This window comes from Loxodonta africana, chromosome 8 (assembly GCF_030014295.1).
Source record: "Loxodonta africana isolate mLoxAfr1 chromosome 8, mLoxAfr1.hap2, whole genome shotgun sequence".
Classification (NCBI taxonomy): domain Eukaryota; kingdom Metazoa; phylum Chordata; class Mammalia; order Proboscidea; family Elephantidae; genus Loxodonta; species Loxodonta africana.
Window position 1 is genome coordinate 116,849,623 of NC_087349.1, and position 27,860 is coordinate 116,877,482.

Here is a 27,860-nt window from a genome sequence, read left to right on the forward strand (position 1 = left end):
CTGAGAAGCAGAAGTGGAATCTCAGACAAAATGGAGTCTGAGCCATAAGGTTAATCTCCTCTGAGAACCTGATTTCTTTAAGATACACAATTTTCTGTATAGCAAGAGGGTGAGAGTTTGATTACAAACATTAGACAGGTATTTTATACAACACTGTCTTGAAGACTGACTAAACCGATTACTGATTTACCCTAAACATAACTCAGTCTACTCTTTGGAGTCAGTTTCTCAAAACAGACTGAATTCTTCCAAAAAACACAATGCTCAGAGCAAAGCTGTCTTGTTAATTTATCTGGACAACTGTTTATCTTAAAGTGGCTTCAGGAAACAGTTTTTCTTCAAAGCTCAAGGTTCAAAAGGACACCCAAAGGCGATGGCCTGTGTAGGTTGTCCCAATCTCTATGAAAGCCAGAAATCTGAATTTCAGGAGAATTACAACTCTTTTATGGTTCCCTCCTTCGGATTATGATCTTGTTATAGAATCTTTTGATAAAAAATGCGCAATAAATGGTAATTGGGATTAAGGCACAAAACTGTTCTGAGAGAACTAATAGGAAATCTAAGGTTATTCTAATTTGTAAAATCATAGCTCAAATTTCAGACACTTTTCTGGTTATAATATTTATAACTTTATCAACAGGAACTTTTAATTCAAGAGTTACAATATCTAAATTCACTGGTTAGATAATTTAGGAGAAAAGAGGAATATGGTTTCTTATTTCTAGAAAGTAGGAGCTTAAAGCATTTCTTATTTCCAGAAAGAAAGACCTTAAAACATCAGCAATATTCTCACATAAATCCCATAGTACCATTTCATTTACTCAGTCTTGTGTAGTTAACTTCTGTTCCATGTGATACTGGATCAGCCACAGTCTGTGAACCCACCAGCATCTGTATGAGAGTTCAGGAAATTTTGATTGAGTCTAGTCACAGTCCCTTTCATAAATCCAATATAGTCCATCCGTTTTGTTGAGATATTCTGGTCAAATGTTTTCAGAAAATCAGCAAAGTAAAAACTTATCTGTAGATGACAAAACTTAATATGAGCATGATTAATTTATAAACATAATTCTTAATGGTGAAAGACCTGATAGAAATCAATTACAAGCACAATACAAAGGCCAAATAAAATCAGTTAAAAAAACTTCAGATAAAAATATTTTCAGTAATAACCATTAACCAGATTTTTAAAGAACTTCAAATGTAACACATAATAATCTTGAGACATAATGCCATATACCAAAACCCATTGCCATCGAGTCAATTCCAACGCCTAGTGACCCTATAGGAGACAGTAGAACTGCCCCATATGGTTTTCAAGGGGCGCCTGGTGGATTTGAACTGTAGACCTTTTGGTTAGCAGCTGTAGCTTTTAACCACTATGCAACCAGGGTTTCCATAATGCCATATAGTCAGGATATATCAAGAACATTCCAAGATTATCAAGTCTCTAAATACCTGAGTAGTAATTCTTTAATTAATCCATTGGCTTTGATGTTGTTAGATTCCAAAAAATAAAGTTTCAACCAAATTAGCAATCATTTGCTGTCTACTATTAGGCAAAAACACAAGAGGAAACACTAACACATAAATTTTAACCTGAAGAGAATTAGGCATTTCTCTTGATTTTAACATGTTCCATGTAATTTATATCATGTTAAATAAACCTTTTTTAGCACTTTTTCTTTATAAAAAAATTTTTGTGGCTTTCAAACTTGTCAGAAGTTTATCATAAATTATCAAGAAACAATACTTTAGTTATTTAACCAAAGATCTTAAAATAAAAACCTTAGCTTTTTCTTTTTCCCTAAAGCCATGTGGCTTGGTTTCTGACTCAGGAATCTTATTCTAATGACAGTCTGAACCTTTGTCTTTGAAGCAGAAGAGATTAATTTTTTAACTCAGTAAAATCTCCTAAATTAAACCATTAAACAGACAAATAAAACTTTTGACCATCAAGTAATTTTTTTTTTTTTAATGATTTGGGTCTACCCAATTTCTGATAACCATAGTAAAACAGCAATTATCTTTTGTTTTAAAAGGGTCTCCACGTAGTGTAGTTGAAGAGTCTTTCAAAAGGTTCCCTGGAGCTATAGGACCCTGGAGACTAGGGCTGGGGGCTAAGAAGCCCTGATCTTGCTCCACCCTACCTACCTTTTAACTCTCGATAGAAAATAAGATTAGGTCATTCTAATCATTTACATATGTCTAAGTCAACCTAGATGTTTTTAAGAGGCAAAAGATAACTAATTTCTTTCCCCTTTACTGTTCTGGAACTGTTATTTTTATTTTAAGACAAAATTATCTTTTATTCTTTACACCAGGTACACTGGTCTCTTTCCAAATGGGTGAGGGGCTTTCTCTGCTTCTGTGGCCTTGGTCTCCCTCCTTTTCTTTGCTTTCTTGGGGGATGGTCTTTAGCCTGCAAAGCAGCAGTTAGGAAGGCTGCCTGACATTTTGGTCTGTAAATCTTTTTCCTTATCTCAGTTAGAGTAAACCTGGCAGGCCAGTCTCATTAGCCAAGGGATTTTTAACCCTATAATTTTCTTTTTTTGAAGTTTTCTTTTTCTTTAATTGATCATAAGAAAAGAATTGTCAATGTTTAAGAATCCACCCTAGTGGTGAATCTCCTAGTATGTTCTCCTGATTTCTGATTCTGTCTAATTAACTGTTTCCAAGAACCTAGCTTTTTATTTTTTGGGGTAGTTAACACCACTAGCTTTTTTCTCTTAGTCCATAGGAATGTGTCTCCATGCTGCAACCAAGAGTTTTCTCAGCTCTGGAAGAGAACCTCTTTTTAAAATCTTAACCCTCTGACCAGAGTGTTCTCTGTATTGTGATTCAAATCTCAGTCTAGATTGAAAATTTGCTCTCCCTTTACATCTCTTTCTTCAGCCCAATCAATAAGTTCTCAGGAGTCTCTGTAAGTATATTCTAATTTAACCTGAATTTCTTTTCACCAATTAATTTCTATGCATCACACATAAATGGCACATAAGACACAGACATAGACGACAGAGACAACTTTGCAGTTTCAACCTCCCAGGCAGCCCTGGTCACACATAAAATTCACACATAGGACAAACAGACAAACAGAGAGCACTCGGACCACACAAGCCAGAAAGGGAAAGGGGGAACGAGGATGATTTTAGTGAGGTCCAACACATTATTAGGAATATCTGAATCTCCACTTCAATCCTCTAGATACCTCCTATCCCCAATACCACATGGGAGCATTTCAACCTCCCAGTCTAAACAGATAGAGGTATCTACATCCATTCCCCAGAACCAGGGTGCACGAGCCAGAGATGGACAACGTCCAGACACACAAAATTGATGGCTGTTATTACATCTGCCCAAACTCTAGAGTCACCAAGAGTCCCTCTTTGTGATCATAAATGCAATAACGGTACTGAACTGGTAGGAACGCATTAACTGGGCAAAACTCCAGGGCTATCACCCAGCAGCCGGCACTTAATCAAAAGGAAAATAAAATGGAGAGGAAAATGAGATACAGAGGAGAGTCAATTACCAGTTCTGCAGACTATATGAGGTCTAACAGATCTTGGGGTGACCCCCCTCACCGCAGACTACACCAAGTCTAACGCATCTTGGGGTGACCCTCTCACCACAGATGCCAAGTCTCAATCAAGGGGAATCACTCCACCCTTGAGACTCCCAGATTATGCGGGTCTGGGCAGGAGGCTTTTCAACTCAATATGGGAAGAGTATCTATTAAGCATGCCTGATTTACCAGGTTTACCAGACCATGGGGCCAAGCCCCTCACTGTAAACGCTGAGTCTCTCAGGCTCAGGAAAAACAAACAGTCAGGTCAAGAAAGAGAGAAACATCCTTTGTTCTTATGGAAACCCAGATGAGAGGAGCAGGCATGGAGATCTACTCACCAGAGGGAGGGACACAGGACAAATGGTGTCCTGGCAGCTGCTTGTCCATCTGTCAGGGTTTAGTAGGTCTCCTTATCTGCCCCCAGATCCAGGTCTGAGGAAAAAAAATCTGTCCTGCTGTGGTTGCCAAATTCTGTTACAGGGCAGGGCTCCCAGTTTGGGACTAAGCCCTGCCTAGGTTCTTACCTTCTTCCGACCAAGAATGACCAGGAGAGGCTCAGAGATTCCACATAAACAAAGGTTTATTAGTGACAGAAAGAAAATAAAAAGACTCCTGAGGGAGAGACAGAGAGGGGTTTCCACCTACACTAGCCTCCAGTCTCTCATTAACAAAGGATTTCCTAGGGTCTATAAAAGGTTTTCTTCATTCATTAGATGGGTGGAGATTTCTAGGAGAAGGGGACGGGTTATGAAAATCAAATGCGTGCACAGTTGGAATTCAAGATGGATTTCCTCGCAGAGGTTGCTGGAATTAAGATGGAGTCTGTCACAAAGGGTGCTAGGATGAGGAACAGGACTTATTCTGGGACGTTGTGCATGCGTGATGTCTCTGGATCATGGTTCGAATCCCAGCAAGGGATCTTTGTTCATGATTATCTCATGTGGAAGGTCATTCATAGGTTACCTTGATTTTTACTGCACATGCTCTGCACCTGGTGAGGGACTTGAAAAACAACTCCGGAGGGTTATCAGTAATTTATAGGTGATCAAGCATGTAGGGAGAGGAAATATGGCCCCTTATCTTGTCTTAGCTCCTAGTTTGTTAGTCACAAGAAGTCCTCGAGTGCCAGCAGTAAAAGTTATATAGTGGTCTGCACTTAGGTTTAAATTCCAAGAATACTGAATCAGAGCTTATTTAATTATAGCCAGTCCGATCTCTTGCCTGTCTCAACAAGACTATGGAAGCTGGTCAGTCAGGTCAGGCAATAGTTTGCTGGCTCAAGTTCTAAGAACCAGAGGTCAGGTGATGGTAAGTCAGATGCAGGATCCAGAGTGCAGGAGAGAACTTTGCCAGAGCATTCATATATATATTGGATGCAGATGACACCCTCAAGGAAACTCTCCTTACTTGAGCAAGGCAGTGCAAGGGTGTGACTTGAATAAGAATGTTAAGGGTGCTGACTGGAGTAAGGGTGGTGGCTTGACTCATACCCTCTAGTAAGATGGTGACTTAAGATACATCCCATCCTAATCCTGCCTTTTAACATAATAGACAACTCCCAAATGGGATCATTATCACAGGCATAGGGGCTAGGATTTACAACACATCACAAAATGGAGGATAATTACATTAGATCACAAAATGGAGAACAATTATATCAGAGCATAAAATGGAGGATGACTACATGATTACATAACTGCCAAATTATATCATTATATAACTGCCAAACCACTGAAAATCATGGGCCAGCCATTTGATATATAACCTTAAGCATCACAGGTTCCATACATCCTATTTGCATTAGCAGCAAGCTGCCCAATCCCCTTGGTGGGCCACAAGCACTTTATTTGCATAAAAAAAACACTAATCATTGTGTGAGAGTCATAAAGACTACAGCTCAAAGGAACATATTAAATAATTCACTGCACCACAAGACACAAAAGTATTTGTTATAGTTAAGGTTGTGTGTTAACTTAGGTGGGCCACGATGCTCAGTAGTTTGGCAGTTATGATGTAGTTTGACAGTCATATGATGTAGTTTGACAGTCATATGATGTTGTGATCACTTCCATGATGACATTTGATATAATATGATCACCTCCATGATGGGAGCTGCTGTTAGTAGCCAATCAGTTAGAAGGTTAGTTTCCCTCAGACGTGTGGCCTGCTTCAAATATAAGTGGACATTCTGGCAAGGCCATTGACTTTTGCTCGCTCTGTATCCTGCAACTGGCCCCTGTTCATTTGACCTCTGGTTTTTTGGGACCTGAGCTACCAGCTTGCCTGACAATCTTGGGATTCGTCAATCTTTGCAGTTTGTGAGCAAGAGCTCTGCTCTCTGACCTGCCAATCTTGGGTTCACCAGCCCCTATGGCTATGTGAATCATGAGAAGCCTCTAACCTGACCCATGGACTTGGGACGTTCCAGTCTTTACAACTGCATGAGCCATTTCCTTGATATAAATCTGTCTCTCTATATATTAATACACTTTATTGGCTTTACATCTCTAGAGAACCCTGCCTAAGACAGTATTCTTTCCCACAAAACACGAAGATGATGTGATTTGAAGTGGCTGAGTGCTCAGCTAACACAATTTCTTTCTCTCGTCACTGTCCTTTTCAGCTCAAGTTCATGTGGTGAAACCTAACTTTGGCTTCAACAGAAAAGAAGGATATCTTGGTTCCCTCCTGACCATGTGGGAATTGTGTCTGTGAAGTTCATCACGCCAATGTTGTTGTTTTTATGGGAGTCCATCAGCCCACTGAGGGCCTGAAATCTGTCCAGATGGTTTATCTCTATAGAAACTTTTCTTCTGGCCAAAGAAGAAATTCAGTTTCGTGAAGCGACTAAGCAGACAGAAGGAACAGGAACCTGCGTCCCTCAGAAGATAAAGAATGGTGCCATCGAGAGGGAGGTCTATATCCCATCGTGGACCTTCTGACTGCCCAGGTGGAAGCTTCAACACTTTGAGGGGCAAGGGACAGAGAGCACTGGACAAAGTGTTTTACCACATTGATGAGAAGATGGTAGCCATAGGTGGTGCCCAGGATGGTCAAGATTATGCCCCCCTGGATCCAATCAGATGCATTTGTGGCAGGGGAGCTCACCCATGGAAACAATTTCTAAACTAAATATTTCCTTTTTAAATTGTGACCTCACTCCTGCACTTCCCCACAACTTCCCTTTAATTGCCTCTGCATTTCATCTGGTTCACCTTCATACCTACTACATTTCCTCTATTTCCAGCAATTTGGTCATTTGAACATTTAGTTCCCATTTAACTCTTCTCCTTTTCACTTGGCTGATGTGAGACATGAATTTGAACACTGGATCTGGATGGTGTGGAGCTCAATGGCCTGCAAGTCCTGTTGAGACAGAACGTGGTCTCAGTGTACACTGCCAGCAGCCTGATGTTGCCCGTCTTTTTTTCCAGGACCTGTTGTCCTCTGAGCTGTTGGATATAAACTTTGTCCAAGAGTTGGAGAGAGTGCCCCATAATACCGCTGTGGGTAAGAACATTACTATGTTCATCTTGTCTATTTTCTTATTAGACCCAAAAGTACTGCAGCATGGACTCTAGTGGTTAGCGTTTTATTCTCCCAAAATGTGATATTAAAACTGTACCCATGGGTCCAGTTTCCTTCTTTCCCCATTGTCTGTCAGAGGCAATGATACAAGTTTGTGTGAGGCTTCCCCACTATAAAGGAACCTTCTTTTCCATTTTTCTCTAGAGGTTTTGTGTCCCTTTGTTCCTTTACATTCGTGGTTCTATGACTTGGCTATGACCTTCCAGGCCAGATGACTCTTTATGATCCTTCCTACATTGATTAATTGGTCCATCTGAGATAGTTGCACACCTCATGGCCTGGAGGAATTCCTTACAATAGGCTTTGAAGCTACCTGGGTTTACTTTAGCCCTGCAGGAGGCAAGAAGCCTGTAAGCTGCTGTTTCTGGACACTGACTGGGATGATGTGATATTTTTTCTTGGTTGATGGTTCTCCTGTCTTCATTCTTCAGATATGACTTCCTGCATGTCTCCTTTGCCACATGACAGTCCTTTAATAGAGAACCCAGGCTAAGGACAGATACAGGAAGAAAGTGATAGTTGGGATTTAAAGAACTTTCTGGTAAGGTAAGGAGTTAAATATTTGTAAGGCATTTGCATTTTCCTTTTCCATGCCATACCTTATTTTTATACCTACCCACTACTAATCTGACCTTGCCATGAATGGGTTTTCTGCAGCATCTCATTTTTTTGAAGCCACCTCACCTTTAGATGGCACAGATAACAATTATTCCTTGGCATGGGTAATGACTAACCATGGGTAATGACTAACCATGGCAAAGGCACCTCAACATTTTAAATATGGAGCACAGACAAGGGTCTCAACTCTTTCAGATTCCACAGTCTCAGTGAAGAGTAAAGCTGAGAACACTGCTTCAGTGGAAGAAGCAGAAGACAACCTGAGTGGGACCCGGATTGTGTGTGAGACTGTGATCTGATCCTTTACCTCGGTTGTTGCCTCTGATCACAACCCACCTTGGCGACAAAAGTCCCTGCAAAGTGAATGTCCTTACATTCCCCCCATCTAGTAGGGTGGCACCTGAATGGTGATTGGCAAACATAATTAGTGAGATGTGCTCTTCCCTGAGAATGAAGGTAGGGTGATTTTTGTTAGAAATTCTGGTCACGTTTGTTTCCTCATACTTTCCATAAGCTGCCTGACTAATTATAGCTTTAGGAACAAAGAAGCCTCAGTTACCTCCTCTCTGCACATTCTCAGGGGCAGAATTTCAGCTGCCGTCCACAGAGGAAAAGCAGCCCATGCTGCCTGGATTCTGCAGTGAGGTGTCTTCCTGTAAACTGGCTGAGTGCCTCAACAGAGGTCCCCACTGGCGGCTGAGTTGTCTGCTTTCTCCTAGGGTGATAGTCCAGGAAACAGTGGGTAGAGACAGGAGTACCAAACTGAATTTCTCAAGGTTAAATTCTGCTGTATATATTCCATTATATCAAAAACTTCTAGATATCAGGTAGATCCAATACTATGTTTTTCAAGAACTATCTAAAAATTCAAATTCTAGTGCATCAAAATAATATGGGAAATCTCTGAGTTTACTATAATGAAATTTTTCTGTACCTTCAAATATGATTTGTCACATTTTTGTTTAAAATATACATGTGTACAAATGCATAACAAAAAGTCTGGAAGAGTTGAGACCAAAATGTTCACAGTAGTTATTTTTTGGTGAGGCTATGGGTGCTTTTTTTTTTCCCCCTCATCCATATTTTGCCAAGTTTCTACCATGAACATGCATTATTTTGTCAAGAAGAGGGGGAAGTATGCATACGGTACTCATCACCTAACACTTGCTTTTATCTTATAGCACCATTAGCTAGCTTATCAGTTTGTTTTGAACCCTGTCTCAATACGTTAATCATCATAGGAAGAGGAAAAAGGATGAGCCTTCCTCATTTTAAGATTCATAGTACTTCTCTGAAGCCTGAATGTTTCTGCCTACCTTGTTTATGTGAACTTTGGATCTATCCAGTTTGTGTGGGCTTCAGACTTAGAATATGGCCATGGTTCCAGCAGCAGCCCTTCTTTGGGTCCTTCCGTTTTCTCTGACATTCATAATTCTAGCCCATGACCCACAAGGTTTACCATCTAAGGGTAGCACCAGAGGCTGATTTTAGCTTATACCTTAAAATTGGTTGCTTTTCTCCTATAGTGAAATCTTCTTCATCTGAAGGAGAGGGACCACTTAATGATGAGAGAGAGGAGATAGTCTGAATGGCTGAAGAATTTGTGAAGAAGGAGGAGGAGGAGCTTAAAGAGGAAGTTCAGAATCAGTCCTCCGCTTCCTCAAAGGACTACATCATCATTCTGCCTAGGTGTGCTTTGATACCAGCCACCCTTGGGGGACTCCATCTACCCTCTTTCTGTCAGGCCTTGGGTTAGGGGCTGAAGGCGAGCCTGGGGTTAAGGCTGGACAGGAACCAGCCCAGGCCAGGGAGAGACTCCCTGGAAGGAAAAACCAGTCACAGGGGCACAGCATCGATGACAACGTCATGACCTCACAGACTCTGGAAGCAGTGCCCCTAACTCCAGAGGTGGTGTGACCTCCACCTCTGTTGCCCATGTACCATCCACATCCCCCTCAGCGGGGGTGTTCTTCAGAGGTAGAATAAAGAGTGAGAGGAATCAACTTGATCTCAAAACTTGTTTCTTCTTTGGCATGGGGAGAGACTATTTCCCTTAGTAAAGTCTGAATTTAGATGAATGAAAGTTGTACTTCCCGGCATTTGTGGATTCTGTATCTAAAGAAATAGTAGTTGTAGTCAACCTTAATTATCTGAGTATAATCTACTTATGTTTTGATTGTTTAGAGGCAGTTTTTAAACACAAAAATCCATGTACCTCCCCTCCTTATTCTATTGGTTCATGACCAAAGGCAATGAAAATGCACTCTTATATTAGTCCCCAAAATTCCTAAGCATAATTAGGAATTTAAAGCCATTAAAAAAAAAAAATTTTTTTTTTTTTTATGGTGGGGGAGGGGGAAAGTACTGTGAAATTAAACCAATTATTTTGAATTCTCTACTGGCTCTATCTGCATGGTTGCTCTTACAGTGTGGAAGATGCTAGAGCCTTGACTATAGTTTAAACAATTCTCCTAGTGAGCTAGACGTTTAGCTTTATCCGCCCCACTAAGTACAGAATAAGTGGACAGTCTGAAGGTGATCTTTCTAGGTTGGCTCTGGCCAAAGAAGAAAAGGAGTACAATGAAGCCCTTCTCACCTGATCCCTAAATTCAGACGTGTGATCTGGATCAGAAATGTGAAGTGTGTGTACAGAATTTGGCACTGCCATGCTGTGTTTGGAAACCCTGGTGGCGTAGTGGTTAAGAGCTACAGCTGCTAACCAAAGGCTGGCAGTTTGAATCCACCAGGCACTCCTTGGAAATCCTATGGGGCAGTTCTACTCTGTCCTATAGGGTCGCTATGAGTCGGAATCAACTCCATGACAATGGGTTTGGTCTTTTGGTTTTATGCTGTGTCTACTGTTCTCTACCATTACCATTGCTACCATTTCAACTTTCAATATTGTGTCTTTCTAGAAGGAGCCTTCCTTGTGTACAGCATCATGGTTCCCCAGGAGTGGATTTACCAGTTACCATCCCAGAAGTTTCTTCAGTTCCTGATCAGATCAGAGGAGGACCAGCCTGAGCTTTGTCTTTTTTTTCCTGCTCCTTGCAAATAGAAACCAGGTATTACATAGGCTCTCTGTCTTTGTGATTATTGGCAATTTTTAGGAACTTGCCCTTTCACTCATTCTGTGCTCCTCCCTCATATTCTTATTTCTATTCTCTAGCTTAGCTTAATATTTGCAGGAAACCCTGGTAGAGTAGTAGTTAAGTACTATGGCTGCTAACCAAACAACGGTCAGCAGTTTGAATCCACCAGGTGCTCTTGGAAACTCTATGGGGCAGTTCTACTCTGTCCTATAGGGTCACTATGGGTTGGAATCGACTCGATGGCACTGGTTTGGGTAGCTTAATATTTATTAAATGAGACATCATAGAGGTAGGCATTGTACTATAGTGGGAAGAATGCAGGCCTTGGAACCAGATAAGTCTAGGTTCCAGCCCCAGCTCCAACTTTCCTCACCATGTAACTTTGCAGCAGTTCAGTGGGTATATAATACCTGTAGGTCTGTTTCTTCATCTGAAAAACAAGGAGAATGGCACCATGAAGTTGTTGTGAGTAGATCTTCAAAGTCAATTCCCACTCTTTCCCTCCAAAAATAAAACCGAGGCTTCTGGGTAACATGGTGCCATAGACAGATGCACCACACCGGTCTCCACAGCAAAGACCCAAAAAACTAAATAAAACAGACAGGCGTGATTCCTGGAACTCAAAGTCTCAAACGAAGAGAGAAAGAACTCAGTCAAACACCAAATGGAATAAGAAACTGACAGAGTGAGAGCGAGGAGAAATACATGCCGAGGTTCCTTATCAGCTAATACAACATGGATTTACCATCTTGGACTCCTGTCTGGAGCTGACAGGGAGCACGTGAAAGCAGTTTCATGGAGCTTCCAGCAGGAGACAGGACACCCGGTAACCAGCGATACATGCTTTTCCACTCCCATCCTCTCCCCACTGCTCTATCTCTGAGCTTCTTGGCTGGCTGCAGTGGCTTGGCCGGCTGGGAAGTGCAGCATCTGTGTTGCTTGGATTTGCCTCACCCACATTGCAGATTGGCAGACAGGGAGAACAGGAAAGCAGCTTCACAAAGTTCCCAGCTTGAAGCAGAGCACCTGGTAACCAGCAATATATGCTTTCCTAGCCCTCATCCTTCTTCCCTCCCCTCTCCCCCACCCGCCCTTTGGCCTCCTTTGCTTCCCACCAGCCACGGTCTCTTGGCCAGGAGGCAACTGTTTCCAACCTGGGCAGCTTGGATTAGCCCTCTCCATGCTGGCCGGGTCCCCGAGCTGGGGTTGCTTCTTTCCGCCTCTTTTGGTTTCTACTGTGCCTCCCACCACCTCCCCCTCCTTTCTCTCAAACACCTGGCTCTGTGTGCCATATGTGCTTCTTCTTGAAAGCTGTAAAGACCCGCTCAGCTGGGGATCCAATCCCCTGGCCCCGCAACACCACGCTGGTGGGATCCCTGGGGCTTTTTTTTTCCTTGTTTTGTTTTGTTGTTTGTTTTCTTTCTCTTTTCACACTTGGGAGCCCCTTCTAGCTGGGCTGCACTGCCTGGCTTAGGAGCCACTCCCCCAATCTACACAGCTGCGTATGTGGGATCCCTGGGGGCATTTATTTTCTGTTTTTTCCTTCTCTCTTTTTCCTTTTCTGTCTTTCATCATTTCTGAGTCTTGTCTGTCTATACTTACCTTCTTTTCCTGTCTCCTGAATACCTGGTGCTGTGTGACATCTATACCTCCTCTAGCCAGGCTATACTGTACAACCTGGGAGACATCCTTGGTCTTTGCAGCCACACTGGTGGGACCCCTGGGGGCTTTTCTTTTCTTCTTCTTTTTTCCAAACTTTTATCTAGTTTTTATTTTCTTCCCTCCCCCTCTTTTTTCCTTTTTGCTTCTCTCCATTTCTCAGGTTCTTATCTCTCCACTCCAATGGCAAGCTCCTTTTGCACTCCTTGTGTGTGTGCGTTTTCCCTTTGTTTGTTTTTGGCTCCTGTTTCTCTCTCCTCTTTCTCATACCCATACTTGCTCAATACATCACAGCCTCCCCCCTTTTCCTGCCTACCTGTACCGTGTGCTGGACCTGCCCTGCTGCACCATAGTTGAATGACTGGCCCCACACATTGGACAAGGAGGTGAAAAGTATCACGACTACAGACAAGCAAACAACAAAGAATTCACAACCTGCCTGCTCAGACATAACCAAATAAAACAAAAAACCAGGAGGAAAAAAACAAATCTACAATCAAGAAATGAAGAAAATAACTACTGAATGTCCTGAAGACAGTAGAAAATATCAAAACACATAAAAAAAGACAGAACGTGTCCAGAAGGCATCCAAAATAAAACACCAGATGACTTTCCAGTGGAAGAAAAGGCACTAGAACTACCTGACAGGGAATTCAAATCTCTAATATTCAGAGTTATCCAAGAGTTGAAGCAAAAAGCAGACAAAAATGAGGAAAAAATAGACAAATTTATGGAAAAGGCAGACAAATTTATGGAAAATACAGACAAAAACAATGGAAGAATTTAGGAAAATAATAGAGGAATAAAATGCCAAAATGAATTCACAACTAGAAATCATACAAAAACAATTAGAAATCCAAAAGATAAACAACAGTATTTCAGAAATGGATAGTGTCATAGAAGGGCTGAGGAGCAGGTTTGAAATAATGGAAGACAGGACCAGTGAAACTAAAGACAAATACTTGGATACAACTCTGAGGAAAAATCCGAAAAAAGAATGAAGAAAAATGAGGAAATCCTGAGAATTAGGTGAGATACAATAAAAAGCAAAAATTTATGAGTGATCAGAGTTCCAGAACAGGGAGAGAAAACAGAAAACACAGAGAGGATCATTGAAGAACTGCTGACAGAAAACTTCCCTAATACCATGAATGATGAAAAGCTGACCATCCAAGGAGCTCAATGAACCCCATATAAGATAGATCCCAAAAGAAAAGCACCAAGACATGTCATAATCACACTCACTAAAACAAAACACAGAAAAAAATCCTGTGAGCAGCTTGAAAAAAACAAAAGGTCACATACAGAGGAAAAACTATAAGACTAATCTCTGATTATTTGGCAGAAAACATGCAGGCAAAAAGGCAATGGAATGATATATATAAAACCTTGAAAGAAAAACATTGCCAACCATGAATAATATATCCTGCAAAGCTTTTGTTCAGGTGCGATAGTGAAATTAAGACATTTCCAGATAAACAGAAATTAAAGGAATATGTAAAAACCAAACCAAACCTACAAGAATTATTAAAGGGAGCCCTTTGGTCTGAGAACAAACATCAGACTGGAACCTGAATCTACGATGCAAGATTGTACCAGGCAGATACAACATAGGAAATGAACTCTCAAGGACTATTCAAAACCAAAAGAATTGCAACAGGCAACCAGAAAGTTTAATTTGTAAATGACAACAACGTAAGAACAATAAAAGAGGGAATAAATGGTGTAGGTATAGAAGTTTCTAACTGAGAGGAAGGCAAGGAGATACCAAGTAATAATAGAATGGCTCAAAACTAGGAAGATAAGGGTAAATTTCAAGGCAACCACAAAGACCATGAACAAACCTACTCATTGGAATGAAGTAAAACACAGTCTCAATAAAAACAAAATCTACAAAACCAAAAGAAACCACAAACAAAAGGAACTCAGCACACGAGAGTAAAACGAACAAAGAAAATGCTAGCACCACAAAAAAAGCACTACAAAATGACGGCAATAAACTCACACCTATCAATAATTACACTGAATGTAAATGGCCTAAATACACCCATAAAGAGACACAGAGTGACAGAATGGATTAAAAAAACAAACAAACAAAAAAACAGGATCCATTAATATGCTATCTACAAGAGACACGCCTTAGAAACAAAGACATAAATTTATTAAAAATCAAAGAACGGGAAAAAATATATCAAGGAAACAACTACCAAAAAAGAGCAGGAATAGCAGTACCAATCTCAGGTAAAATAGACTTTGAAACAAAATTCACCATAAAAGACAAAGAAGGACACTATATAATGATTAAAGGGACAATCCATCATGAAGAGTTAACCATAATAAACATCTGTGCTCCCAATGACAGGGCTCCAAAATATGTAAAAAAAAAAAAAAAAAAAAAACTCTAACAGCACTGAAAAGAGAAATTGACAGTTCCATGATAATAGTAGGAGGCTTTACATTTTTTTTCAACATACCATTCTTGGTAAAGGACAGAAAATCTAGAAGAAACTCAACAAAGATGCAGAAAAGCTAGAGAGCACAATCAACAAACTTGACCTAACAGACACTCCACCCAACAGCTGCAAAGTACACATTCTTTTCCAACTCATATGAAATGTTCTCCAGAAGAGGCCACATCTTAGGAAAGAGAGCAACCCTCAACAAAATCCCAAACATTGAGATACTACAAAGTATATTCCCTGACCACAATGCTATCAAGGTAGAAATTAACAGGAAGAGTAAGGAAAAAAAAAAAAATCAATTACATGGAAACTGAATAACACCCTGCTTAAAAAACGCTGGGTAACAAAAGATCAGAGATGGAATAAAAAAATTCCTAGAATCAAATGAGAATGAAAACACATCATACCAAAACCATTGGGACACAGCAAAGGCAGTGCTCGAGGTCAAGTTATAGCAATAGATGCACACATCAAAAAAGAAGGAACAAAATCAAAACATTCACTATACAACTTGAACAAATAGAAAGAGAACAGCAAAAGAAGCCCACAGCCACCAGAAGTAAGGAAATAATAAAGATCAAGTAGAAATAAATGAAATCGAGGATAGAAAAACAATAGAAAGAATCGACAAAACCAAAAGTTGGTTCTTTGAAAGGATCAACAAAATCGACACACCACTGGCCAAGCTGACAGAAGAAAAACAGGAGAGGATGTAAATAATCCAAATAAGAAATGAAATGGGGGACATTACAGCAGAACCAAATGAAATAAAAAGGACCTTAACAGAGTATTATGAAAACTATACCCCAATAAATTTGAAAACCTAAAGGAAATGGACAAATTTCTAGAAACACACTCCAAACCCAACCAAACCTAGTGCCATCGAGTCGATTCTGACTTGTAGAAACACACTACCTACCTAAAATAACCCAAAGTGATGCTGAAAATCTGAAAAGACCCATAACAAGAGAAGAGATTGAAAAAGTAATTTAAAAAACTCCCAACAGAGAAAAGCCATGGCCCAGATGGCTTCACCGGAGAACTCTACCCAACATTCAGAGAAGACCTTACACCAGTGCTACCCAAACTATTTCAGAACAGAAAAGGAAGTGATACTGCCGAACTCATTCTATGAAGCCAGCTTAACCCTGATGCCAAAACCAGGCAAAGACTCCACAAAAAAAGAAAATTACAGACCATATCTCTCATGAATATAGATGCAAAAATTCTCAACAAAATTCTAGCCAATAGAATTCAGCATCATATCAAAAGAATAATACACCATGATCAAGTAGGATTCATACTAGGTATGCAAGAATGGCTAAACATTAAAAAATCAATGAGCATAATCTACCACATAAATAAAAAAAGAATCACACGATCATCTCAATCAATGCAGAAAAGGCATTTGACAAAGTCCAACAACCATTCCTGATAAAAAAAAACTCTCAATAAAAAAGTGTAGAAGGGAATTTTCTCAACACAATAACGGGCATCTATGCAAAACCAACGCCCAAAATCATTCTCAATGGAGAGAGGCTGAAAACATTCCCCCTGAGAACAGGAACAAGACAAGGATGGCCTTTACCACCACTCCTATTTAACACTGTGCTGGAAATACTAGCTAGAGCAGTAAGGCAAGAAAAAGAAATAAAGGGCATCCAAATTGGTAATGAAGGAGTAAAACTGTCCCTATCTGCAGATGATATGATACTATACATAGAAAACCCAAAAGACTCCACAAGAAAACTACTGGACTAATAGAAAGATTCAGCAGAGCAAGGTAAGCATATAAAAGTAAGTTGGATTCCTGTATAACAATAAAGAGAACGATGAAAACAAAATCAGGAAAACAACTCCATTTATAATAGCCCCTAAAAAAATGAAATACTTCAGAATAAATCTAACCAGGGATGTAAAAGACCTACACACAAAAAAACTACAAAACGCTACTGCAAGAAACTGAAAGAGATCTACATAAATGGAAAAACATACGATGCTCATGGATAGGTAGACTCAACATTGTGAAAATGACAATTCTACCCAAAGGAATTTACAAATACAATGCAATACCAATCCAAATACCAACAACATTCTTTAAAGAGATAGAAAAACTTATCATTGACTTTATATGGAAAGGGAAGAAGCCCCAGATAAGTAAAGCACCACTGAAGAAGAATAAAGCAGAAGCACTCACACCACCCGATCTCAGAACCTGCTATACAGCTACGGTCGTCAAAACAGCCTGGTACTGGTACAATCACAGATACATTACCAACGGAACAGAATGGAGAACCCAGATGTAAATCCATCTACCTATGGTCACCTAATCTTCAACAAGGGCTCGAAGTCCATCAAATGGGGAAAAGACAGTCTTTTTAATAAATGGTGCTGGCAAAACTGGATATCCATCTGCAAAAAAATGAAACAGGACCATACCTCACACCATATACAAAAACTAACTCAAAATGATCAAAGACCTAAACATTAAGCCAAAAACTACAAGTTTATAGAAGAAAAAATAGGATCAATGCCAGAGGCCCTAATATACGGCATTGACAAGATACAAACCACAACCAAAAACATACAAGCTCCAGATGATAAGCTAGATAACTGGGATCTTCTAAAAATTAAACACTTATGCTCATCAAAAGACTTCACCAAACAAGTAAAAACAGAACCTACAGACTGGGAAAAAATTTTGGCTACTACAAATCAGACAAAGGTCTAATCTCTAAAATCTACAAGAAAATCCAACACCTCTACAACAAAAAGACAAATAATCCAATCAAAAAATGGGCAAAGGAAATGGACACTTCACCAAAGAAGACATTAAAGCACCCAACAAACACATGAAGAAATGCTCAGGATCTCTAGGCATTAAAAAAAAAAAAAAAATGCAAATCAAAACCACAACGAGATACCATCTCCCCTGGCATACTGGCACGAATCAATAAAAGAGGAAATAACAAATGTTGGAGAAGCTGTGGGGAGATCGAAACTCTCATGCACTGATGGTGGGAATGCAAAATTATACAGTCATTTTGGAAAACAGTATGGCGCTTCCTTAGAAAGCTAGAAATAGAAATACCAAATGATCCAGCAATCCCACTCCTAGGAATATAGCCTAGAGAAATAAGAATTGTCACATGGATAGACATATGCACACCCATGTTCATTGTAGCATTGTTCACAATTGCAAAAAAGATGGAAACAACCTAGATGCGCATTAACAGATGAATGGATAAACAAACTTGGTGCATACACACAATGGAGTATTAAGCAATGATAAGGAACAACAATGAATCTGTGAAGCATCTCATAACATGGATGAATCTGGAGGGCATTTTGCTGAGTGAAATAAGTCAATCACAAAAGGACAAATATTGTCTGAGACCACTATTATAAATACTCATGAAAAGGTTTACATACAAAAAGAAACTATCTTTGATGGTTACGAGGGAGGAGTGGGGTGGGTATGGAAAAACACAATAGACAATAGATAAGTGGAAACTTTGGTGAAGGGTAAGACAGTACACAATACTGGAGAAGCCAGCACAACCTGTAAAAGGCAAGGCCATGGCAACTCCATAGATACACCCAAACTCCCTGAGGGGCCGAATTGCTGGGCTGAGGGCTGTGGGGATCATGATCTTGGGGAATACCTAGCTCAATTGGCATAACAAAGTTCATAAAGAATATGTTCTCAAATTGACTTCGGTGAGCAGCCACCTAGGATACTCCACCAGTCTTACCCCTTCAGGAGCAAGGAAAAATGAAGAAAAACTAAAGATACAAGTGAAAGATTAGTCCAAAGGACTAATGGACCACATGTACCACGGCCTCTACCAGACTAAGTCCAGTACAACTAGATGGTGCCTGTCTACCACCACTGACTGTTCTGACAGGGATCATGATACAGGGTCCCAGACAAAGCTGGAGAAAAATGTAGAACAACATTCTAACTCAAAAAGAAAGACCAGACTTGCTGGCCTGACAGACTGGAGAAACTCTGAGAGTATGGCCCCCGGACACCCTTTTGGCTCAGTAATGAGGTCACTCCTGAGGTTCACCCTTCAGCCAAAGATCGAACAGACCCATGGAACAAAACAGGACTAAAGGGGCACACCAGCCCTGGGGCAGGGACTAGAAGGCAGGAGGGAACAGGAAAGCTGGTAATAGGGAAACCAGGGTTGAGAAGGGAGAGTGTTGACATGTCGTGGGATTGTTAACCAATGTCACAGAACAGTGTATGTACTAAATGTTTGACGAGAAACTAGTTCTCTAAACCTTCAGCTAAAGTACAATAAAAAATAAAACAATAAAACTGAAAAGTCTTTGCTGTTGTTATGTGCCACTGAGTCTGTTCTGGCTCATAGTGACCATATGTACAACAGAATGAAATACTGCCTGGTCTGTACGATTCTCACAATCGTTATGCTTGAGCCCATTGTTGCAGCCACTGCGTCAATTCTTCTTGTTGAGGGTCTTCCTTTTTTCTGCTGACCCTCAAATTTACCAAGCACGATGTCCTTCTCCAGGAACTGGTCCCTCCTGATAATATGTCTAAAGTATGTGAGACAAAGTCTCACCATTCTTGCTTCTAAGGAGCATTCTGGCTGTACTTCTTCCAAGACAGATTTGTTGGTTCTTTTGGCGGTCCATGGTATATTCAATATTCTTCTCCAACACCTCAATTTTTCTTTGGTCTTCCTTATTCATTGTCCAGCTTTCACATGAATATTAGGTGACTGAAAATATCATGGCTTGAGTCAGGCCCACCTTAGTTTTCAAGGTAACATCTTTGATTCTTAACACTTTAAAGAGGTCTTTTGCAGTAGATTTGTCCAGTGCGATGTGTCATTTGATTTCTTGACTGCTGCTTCCATGGGTATTGATTGTGGATCCTAGTAAAATGCAATCCTTGAGAACTTCAGTCTTCTCCCTTTATCGCTTTATTGCTCCAGTTATGAGGATTTTTGTTTGCTTTATGGTGAGGTGTAATCCATAATGAAGGTTTTGGTCTTTGAAATTCATCAGTAAGTGCTTCAAGTTCTCTTCACTTTCATCAAGCAAAGTTATGTCATCAGTATAATGCAAGTTGTTAATGACTCTTCCTCCAATCCTGATGACCCATCCTTTTCCATATAGTCCAGCTTCTTGGATTATTTGCTCATTATACAGATTGGGTAAGTATGATGAGAGGATACAACCTGACACACACCTTACCTGACTTTAACCACTCAGTATCCCCTTATTCTGTTTGAACGACTGCCTCTGCATCTATGTACAGGTTCCTCGTGAGCAGAGTTAAGTGTTCTGGAATTCCCAATCTTCGCAAGGTTACCCATAATTTGCTATGATCCACACAGTCGAATGCTTTAGCACAGCCAGTAAAACACAGGTAAACATCCTTCTGATATTCTCTGCTTTCAGCCAGGATCCATCTGGCATCAAGAATGATATCCCTCATTCCACTTTGTCTTCTGAATCCAGCTTGAATTTTCGACAGTTCCCTGTCATACTGCTGTAGCCACTGTTGAATGATCTTCAGCAAAATTTTACTTGAGTGTGATATTAATGATATTGTTTGATAATTTCCACAATTTGTTGGATCACCTTTCTTTGGAACAGGCATAAATATGGATGTCTTCCAGTCAGTTGGCCAGGTAGCTGTTTTCCAAATTTGTTGCCATAGACGACTGAGCACTTACAGCACTGCATCTGTTTGTTGAAACATCTCAATTGGTATTCTGTCAATTCCTGGAGCCTTGTTTTTCTCCAATGTCTTCAGGGCAGCTTGAACATTTTCCTTCAGTACCATAGGTTCCTGATCATATGCTACCTCCTGATATGGCTGAACATCAACCAATTCTTTTTGGTATAGTGACTCTGTCTATTCCTTCCATTTTTGATGCTTCTTGTGTCATATAATATTTCCCCCATAGAATCCGTCACTATTGCAACTTGAGGCTTGAATTTTTTCTTTGGTTCTTTCAGCCTGAGTATTGCCAAACATGTTCTTTCCTTTTGGCTTTCTACTCCAGGTCTTTGCACATGTCATTATAATACTTTGCTTTGTCTTCTCAAGTCACCCTTTGAAATCTTGTGTTCAGCTCTTTTACTTCACCATTTCTTCCATTTTCTTTAGCTCCTGGATGTTCAAGAGCAAGTTTCAGAGTCTCTTCTAACATTCATTTTTGTCTTTTTTTCTTTCCTGCTTTTTTAATGACCTCTCGCTTTCTTTATGTATGATATCCTTGATGTCATTCCACAACTTGCCTAGTCTTTAGTCATTAGTGTTCAATGTGTCAAATCTACTCTTGAGATGGTCTCTAAATTCAGGTGGGATATAATCTGGGTCATACTTTGGCTTTTGTGGACTTGTTCTAATTTTCTTCAGTTTCAACTTGAACTTACATATGAGTAATTGATGGTACAATCTGCAGTCAGCCCCTGGCCTTGTTCAGGCTGATGATATTGAACTTTTCCATCGTCTCTTTCCACAGATGTAGTCAATTAGATTCCTATGTATTCCATACGGCAAGGTTCATGTGTATAGTCACCATTCATGTTGTTGAAAAAAGGTATCCACAAGGAAGACATTGTTGGTCTTGCAAAATTCTGTTATGGGATCTCTGGGATTGTTTTAATCACCAAGGGCGTATTTTCCAACTACCAATACTTCTTTTTTCTTTCCACCTTTCACATTCCAATCACCAGTAATTATCAATGCATCCTGATTGCACGTCCGATCAACTTCAGACTGTAGAAGGTGGTAAATATTTTCAATTTCTTCATCTTTCGCCCTTAGTTGTTGGTGTATAAATTTGAATAATAGTTGTATGAACTGGTCTTCCTTGCAGACTTCTGGATACAAATCCCTATGAACTAATAAATAGGTATGCTAGGATTGTAGAATTTATTTTTGTGATTCAATAAGTTTTGCCTTACATTATATTCCAAACAATTTCTCATTGCTTACTTAAACCAGCCCCCCACAAAGTTTTCCAAATACTTTAAAAAAGAAAAATAGCTTTGAATGCTTTAATCAGTTGCCTTGAAAATAACTTTGCTGCGAGTTAGGGAACACTTGGCGCTTAGGGATGCTGCACCTAACCAATAGCTCTTTTGCTTTTAGACCTCAGAGGCTCATCAGGACTTGTAAACCGCAGACAGAAGAGCTATGACCACTCAAGATAACTGAACCTTGTGCAGTCTCTTCTTCAGAAACAGATGGATATCCTACTGTTCTTTCTGCCTAAAGATCCTATGAGACCAGGAAGGAGAGCTGTCATTCATTCTCGTTCTGATTCCTGCTAAACTTTAGAACAACACTGAGCAAACGGTCACAGCTGATGCTTATTAAGAGTGCTCCCATTCCAGACCGGAAAGGAGTACCCTGAGAGTCTTGTATCTACTTCACACTTGGTGCCCGAGAAGGAAGGAAAGTCAAGCCCAGTGTGCATCTTAATGACTTTTTCTTAAACACACATGCTTCTCTGTTCCCAGTCACCTCAGAGCAGGGTCAAGATGGGATCTTCCCTACAGAATCCAGAAAATCACATTTCCTCTAGGTGTTTCCTCTGAGATGACAACCAAGCAGAAGTAGTTAGTACACCAGTGTGTGCCCTTGACCATGCTATTTTTCAGCTAGAATTAAAAGCTGACACGCTCTCCAGAGTGGTGTATTTTCTACAGTGCCCATCTCTTGTAGCAGTAGACCTTGCCGTATATTAAACCAAGATTTGTAGCTATAAAACTGATAAAACAATCAATCATGTTCTCTTTTTATATCTGATTTTTTCTCTTAAGGAAATGTCTTTTTCTTTCAAGGATTCAATTAGAGCTCAGATTACCTTGTAGGAAGGTCATGGTTTTTTTTTTTTTTTTTTTAGGGGGATAATTTGGTTTTCCTCCACAGGCACCACCATGGGAGCAGCATTGCTGGAGGACTAATGAGGGGGCTTTGTCTGTTGCTGCCTCTGCATACAAGGTCCTGTTTGCTGGGCCACCAGTCACTGCATAGATCACTGTATATTTTATTTTCCTAAACCAAACCTGACCACAAATGAAAACAATGGCCTCAGGGTTAGAGAGTAGCATGGCATTGTAGAAAGAGCAAGGGCTTTAGATGTAGTCTGTGGTTAGTGCATAACTCCACCACTTTGAAGGGAAGGAAGGAAAAAGACCTAATGTTTGTTGAGAACCTACTATATCTGGGGCTGTGAGATGAATAATACACCAGTTCCTACCTGTCTTATTTATCTAGTGCTGCTATAACAGAAATACCACAAGTGGAGGTTTTTAACAAATAGAAATTTATTCTTTCACAGTTTAGAAGGCTAGAAGTCTGAATTCATGGCACCAGCTCCAGGGGAAGTCTTTCTCTCTCTCTCGGCTCTGGGGGCAGGGCCTTGTCATCAATCCTCCTCTGGGTCTTGGAGTTTCTCAGCTCAGGGACCCCAGGTCCTAAGGATGTGATCCATTCCTGACTCTTCCTCTTGCGGGCAGGAGGTCCTGCCATACCCAAGGGGCAGGAAAACAAGGCCTGCCAGGCTGAGTGGGTGGGGTTGCCACTCAGATGGACTAGGGAAACAAGGCCACCCAAAGCCAAGGGGGCAGAGTTGTTGTTCCAGTGGGCCTGGAAGGTACAGCTGAAGTCCAGGGCCAATGGTCTGCCACCCAGAATCCAGAGTGTGTGACCAACACCCAAAGTCTGGAGGGCAAGGTCATTGCCTAAACGGTCTCAAAGAACATAGGAATATTTTCAAGACTTGAGAGCTAATGTAATGGGTTCTGTTGACTTGGTCGGTACCTATTATCCTTTCTTTCCCTCCAATTTGTCCCATTTGTAATGGAAATGTTTACTTTGTGTCAGTTCTACCATCGTACTTTGGCAGCAGGTAACTTGTATTCTAGATTTCACAGATGAACAGGAATTTTGCCCCAGAATGGAATTTGGACTTGGAGTTGATTTAAAACTTTTGGGATGATATGATGGGGTGATTGTGTTTTGCATGTTTTAAGGATATGGATTTTTGAGGGCCAAAGGGTAGAATGTCATAGATTGAATTTTATACCCCCCAAATGTGTATCAATTTGGCTAGGCCATGATTCCCAGTGTTGTGTAGTTGTCTTCCATTTTGTGATTTGATAATTCTATGCATTGTAATCCTAACCTCTATGATGTTAATGAGATAGGATTAGAGACAGTTATGTTAATCAGGTAGGGCACAATCTATAGGATTATGTTGTATCTTGAGTAAAACTCTTTTGAGATTTAAGAGAGAAGTGAGCAGAGAAAAGAGGGACCTCATTACCACCAAAAAAGAAGAGCCAGGAGCAGAGTGTGTCCTTTGGACCTGGGGTCCCTGTGCTAAGAAGCTCCTAGACCCAGGGGAAGATTGATGCCAAGACCCATGGAGATTTCCAAGGAATGTCCAGGCAACTGATGTTGAAACAAGACAAGCACCTTCCACCAGAGCCGAGAGAGAGAGAAAGCCTTCCCATAGAGCTGGCACCCTGAATTCGGACTTCTAGCCTCCTAAACTGTGACAGAGTAAATTTCTATTTGTTAAAGCAATCCATTTGTGGTATTTCTGTTATAGCAGCACTAGATAACTAAGACACTACCCAAAGCCTGGGAAATGACAGGTAAAGAGACACTTACAGTACAGGGTAAGATCTTGTGCTGGTGCTGTGAGACAAATGGAGCACTGCACCTAGGCTGGTAGGGCCATGGAAGGCTTCTTGTTAAATGGTACTGAACTGAGTCCTGAAGGACAAAGCAAGCGGTGACCATGAAAAAGGGAAAGAAGGGCATTGTAGACAGAAAAGTCTTGGAAGTATAAGAGAGCAAGGTGAATTTGGGCAACAGGACCATTTGTTCCAAGAAGAGGAATAGGAAAAGATCAGATATGTAGGCAGGAGACAGATCATCAAGCTCCTTGTATGTTAGCTGGGCAAAAATGGAAAAAGACAGAGGGAAGCAAGGATACATAAGACAGACGGAGACATATTTAAAGATGGGTGAGACTTGAGCTGTTTTCTTGAAAGGAAAAGAACAAGAGGTTAAACATGAAGATTAGAGAGAGAATTTTAATGGAAAAAGATTTCTGAGATGGGGAGAAGTAATGAGATACAAAGCAAAGTTATAGTGGAAGGATTAATCTGGAAAGGAGGATGGATAATCTATTCTGAAATAAGAGCGAAGAAGGGAACAATGGAATTCGGTGTAGAAGGAGATGCCAGAGACTATGCTCAACACGCTTAAAGACTTTCTCATTACAATTCTCTCAATGACCCGGCAAAATAGGTATTTTGTATCTCCATTTTCATAAATAAGGGTTTATCTTCAACAGGTTTCCAGGGCTTAATTTCATCTGGCCAAAGAGGGCTTCTTTCTGAAGGTCCCCTCTGAAGTGTCCTCTTCCTAGTTCTAAGGACAATTCATCAGTCCCCTGGTTTCCTTTCTCCTTCTAGCACAAACATACCTAATCTATAGCAGGGCCTTCCCAATCCTCCTTACCCCTCAGAAGCCCCATCAGTACAAGGTAGGTGAGTACACTACACCCTTGTATCTCATTACCTAGTATTTTGAATAAATCTAGGAAGATGAGTATGCTATGCTTTACAAGGTAAACAATTTTTTGTTAACTTTAAAAAATTTACAAGATAACTGAAATTATACAGAAAATGTCCCACTTTTTTGTCTATACACAGCCGGTAGCTTCTGAAGACCAGGCAGCAGCCTTGATAGCCCATCTCGTTGACATGAGATTCTATAAAAGGCAGCTGAACCTAAGGCTGCTGAAGAAACACAATTACAACATCCTACAGGCTGTGAAAGAACTCCGTCAGGTCAACAATGACTGGTCCAGCCACTGCTACTGAAGAGTTTCCTTGTATTAAATAACTGCCTACTGCTCAGAGATGATCTTTATTCTGTCATTGGGGTGTGCGGTAGAAGCCTTTGTTCCTTTTTTAATCTGATGAATATTTATATGGCCCATCATTGAATTATCAAGACATACGGTATATGTTGGAGCTAATTAAAGACCAGAACTTCAATTTTCACTTTAGACACTGGATGAATAGTGGGCAGGCAGTCTTTCAGGTGATCTAGATAAAACTTCATTCTCCGTTTTAGTATATTGAAGAGTACAAGTTGAACCTCCTATAGACCCAGTTTTCTTTCTGCTTGTGTTGAACCTGAGTATTTCGTTAATGTAGATGTTTTTATGGGGATATCTGTTGTCAATTTTTAAGTGAAAAATGAACATTGGAAGAAAGGCTATCAGTTGTTTTTGATAATTATTCTTATAATTTATCTAACACTACTCCAAGCCTCATAGCCATGTGGATTGAAATGACACCCAGAGCATGACAGAAACATTGTTACCCTTCCTATCTCAAGGAAAAAGTCATTTTCCTGCAAGACTTAGTAATTGAAAGACCCACTTTCTAGGTCTCCACATTTCAACGAAAGGAGGGAGGAGCGTGCCAAATAATTAACCCACCAGCACCTATTGAGCTTTGTCTACTGCAGTAATTTTGCACACATTTTTCTTTTCTTTAAGGGGAAAAAAAAATTGTTAAGTAGGTAGTGTGATATATTTTGCTAATCCTATAGGGGAAGAAAAGAACCCTTCTATTACTTCGGAAAAAAAAAAAAAAACAAAACACCAAACCCATCACAGTCAAGTCGATTTCCACTCAGTGACTCTATAGGGCAAAGTAGAACTGTCCCATAGGGATTCCAAGGAGCGACTAGTGGATTCGAACTGCCAGAACTTTTGGTTAGCAGCCATAGTCTTAACCCCACTATGCCACCAGGGCTCCCTCTTACTTGAAGGAAAAGTAAATTTAACAATTACCTTTTTTTAATGTCAGAAAAAAAAAAGATCCCTGTGTCGTCGAGTCCGATTCATAGTGACCCTACAGGACAGAGTAGAACTGCCCCATGGGGTTTCCAAGGAGCACCTGGTGGATTCAAACTGCCAACGCGTTGGCTAGCAGCCTAGCACTTAACCACTAGGCCACCAGGGCAGATCTTATTTCATAGCAGAATAGAGGGAAATAGAAACATGAATGAAAGGCAGGCTCCTGTGTTAATCTCAGTAAAGTTCCCGGGGGGGCAAGTGAGTGTGTGTGAGGTATTGTGGTGAGTTCTTGAGTGTCTTAAGTTGGTTTAAAGGTATTTGTCCCACAGAGCCTAGAACAGCATTTTGTGAAACTTGATTTGGGGGCAAACTCACTGACAAAGTTTTGTTTTAATCCTAGGATGAGTGGGAAAGAGCATGCTTCTTAGAGCCCAGGTCCTTACTCCACTTACAGAAGGGAGTCTTGGGTGCAGTTGATGAAAGGACAGAAAGAGTAACAAAAAAAGTTAAATATTTATTCAGGAAAATGACTGTTCAAGAAAAAAAGAATCTGACCCCCAGCTCGAAGGAGGAAGGATAGTTAAAATAGTATTATTTAACCTGGTTGGTATTTATGATGAATTGTGATCTTAATCATTAGCCATAATGTTTATTTACAGTATACTGTTGAATTTTTTTTGTTGTTGTTGAATGCTATTAAATAAAACCAGGATTCAGACAAAAAAAAGGCTGTTCACTATTTAAAAGATTTTTATGGGGCTTCTGGGTAGAAGGCTGAGCAGCAGATGTGTGTAATTGAGGTGCGTGGAGCCCCTTCCTGGCTGGACCCGTCTTGACCACCTGAGTCATATTGTAGAAGTCCAGGAGAACGATAGGTTCGGGCGTCCATCCCGCTGTATTTGCACATAACCACTCAGGGAATGATGAAATAAAGTTTCTTTGAAACTCCTACCGGAACTGCCTGGTCCATGCGGAAGCCTCATCGACA

General features: G+C 40.4%; 1 pseudogene; it reads left to right on the forward strand.

The window, feature by feature from the left end:
• The first annotated feature begins 373 nt into the window (after window positions 1-373).
• Window positions 374-26,361, forward strand: LOC100672791 (next to BRCA1 gene 1 protein-like; annotated as a pseudogene).
• Window positions 26,362-27,860: the final 1,499 nt, after the last annotated feature.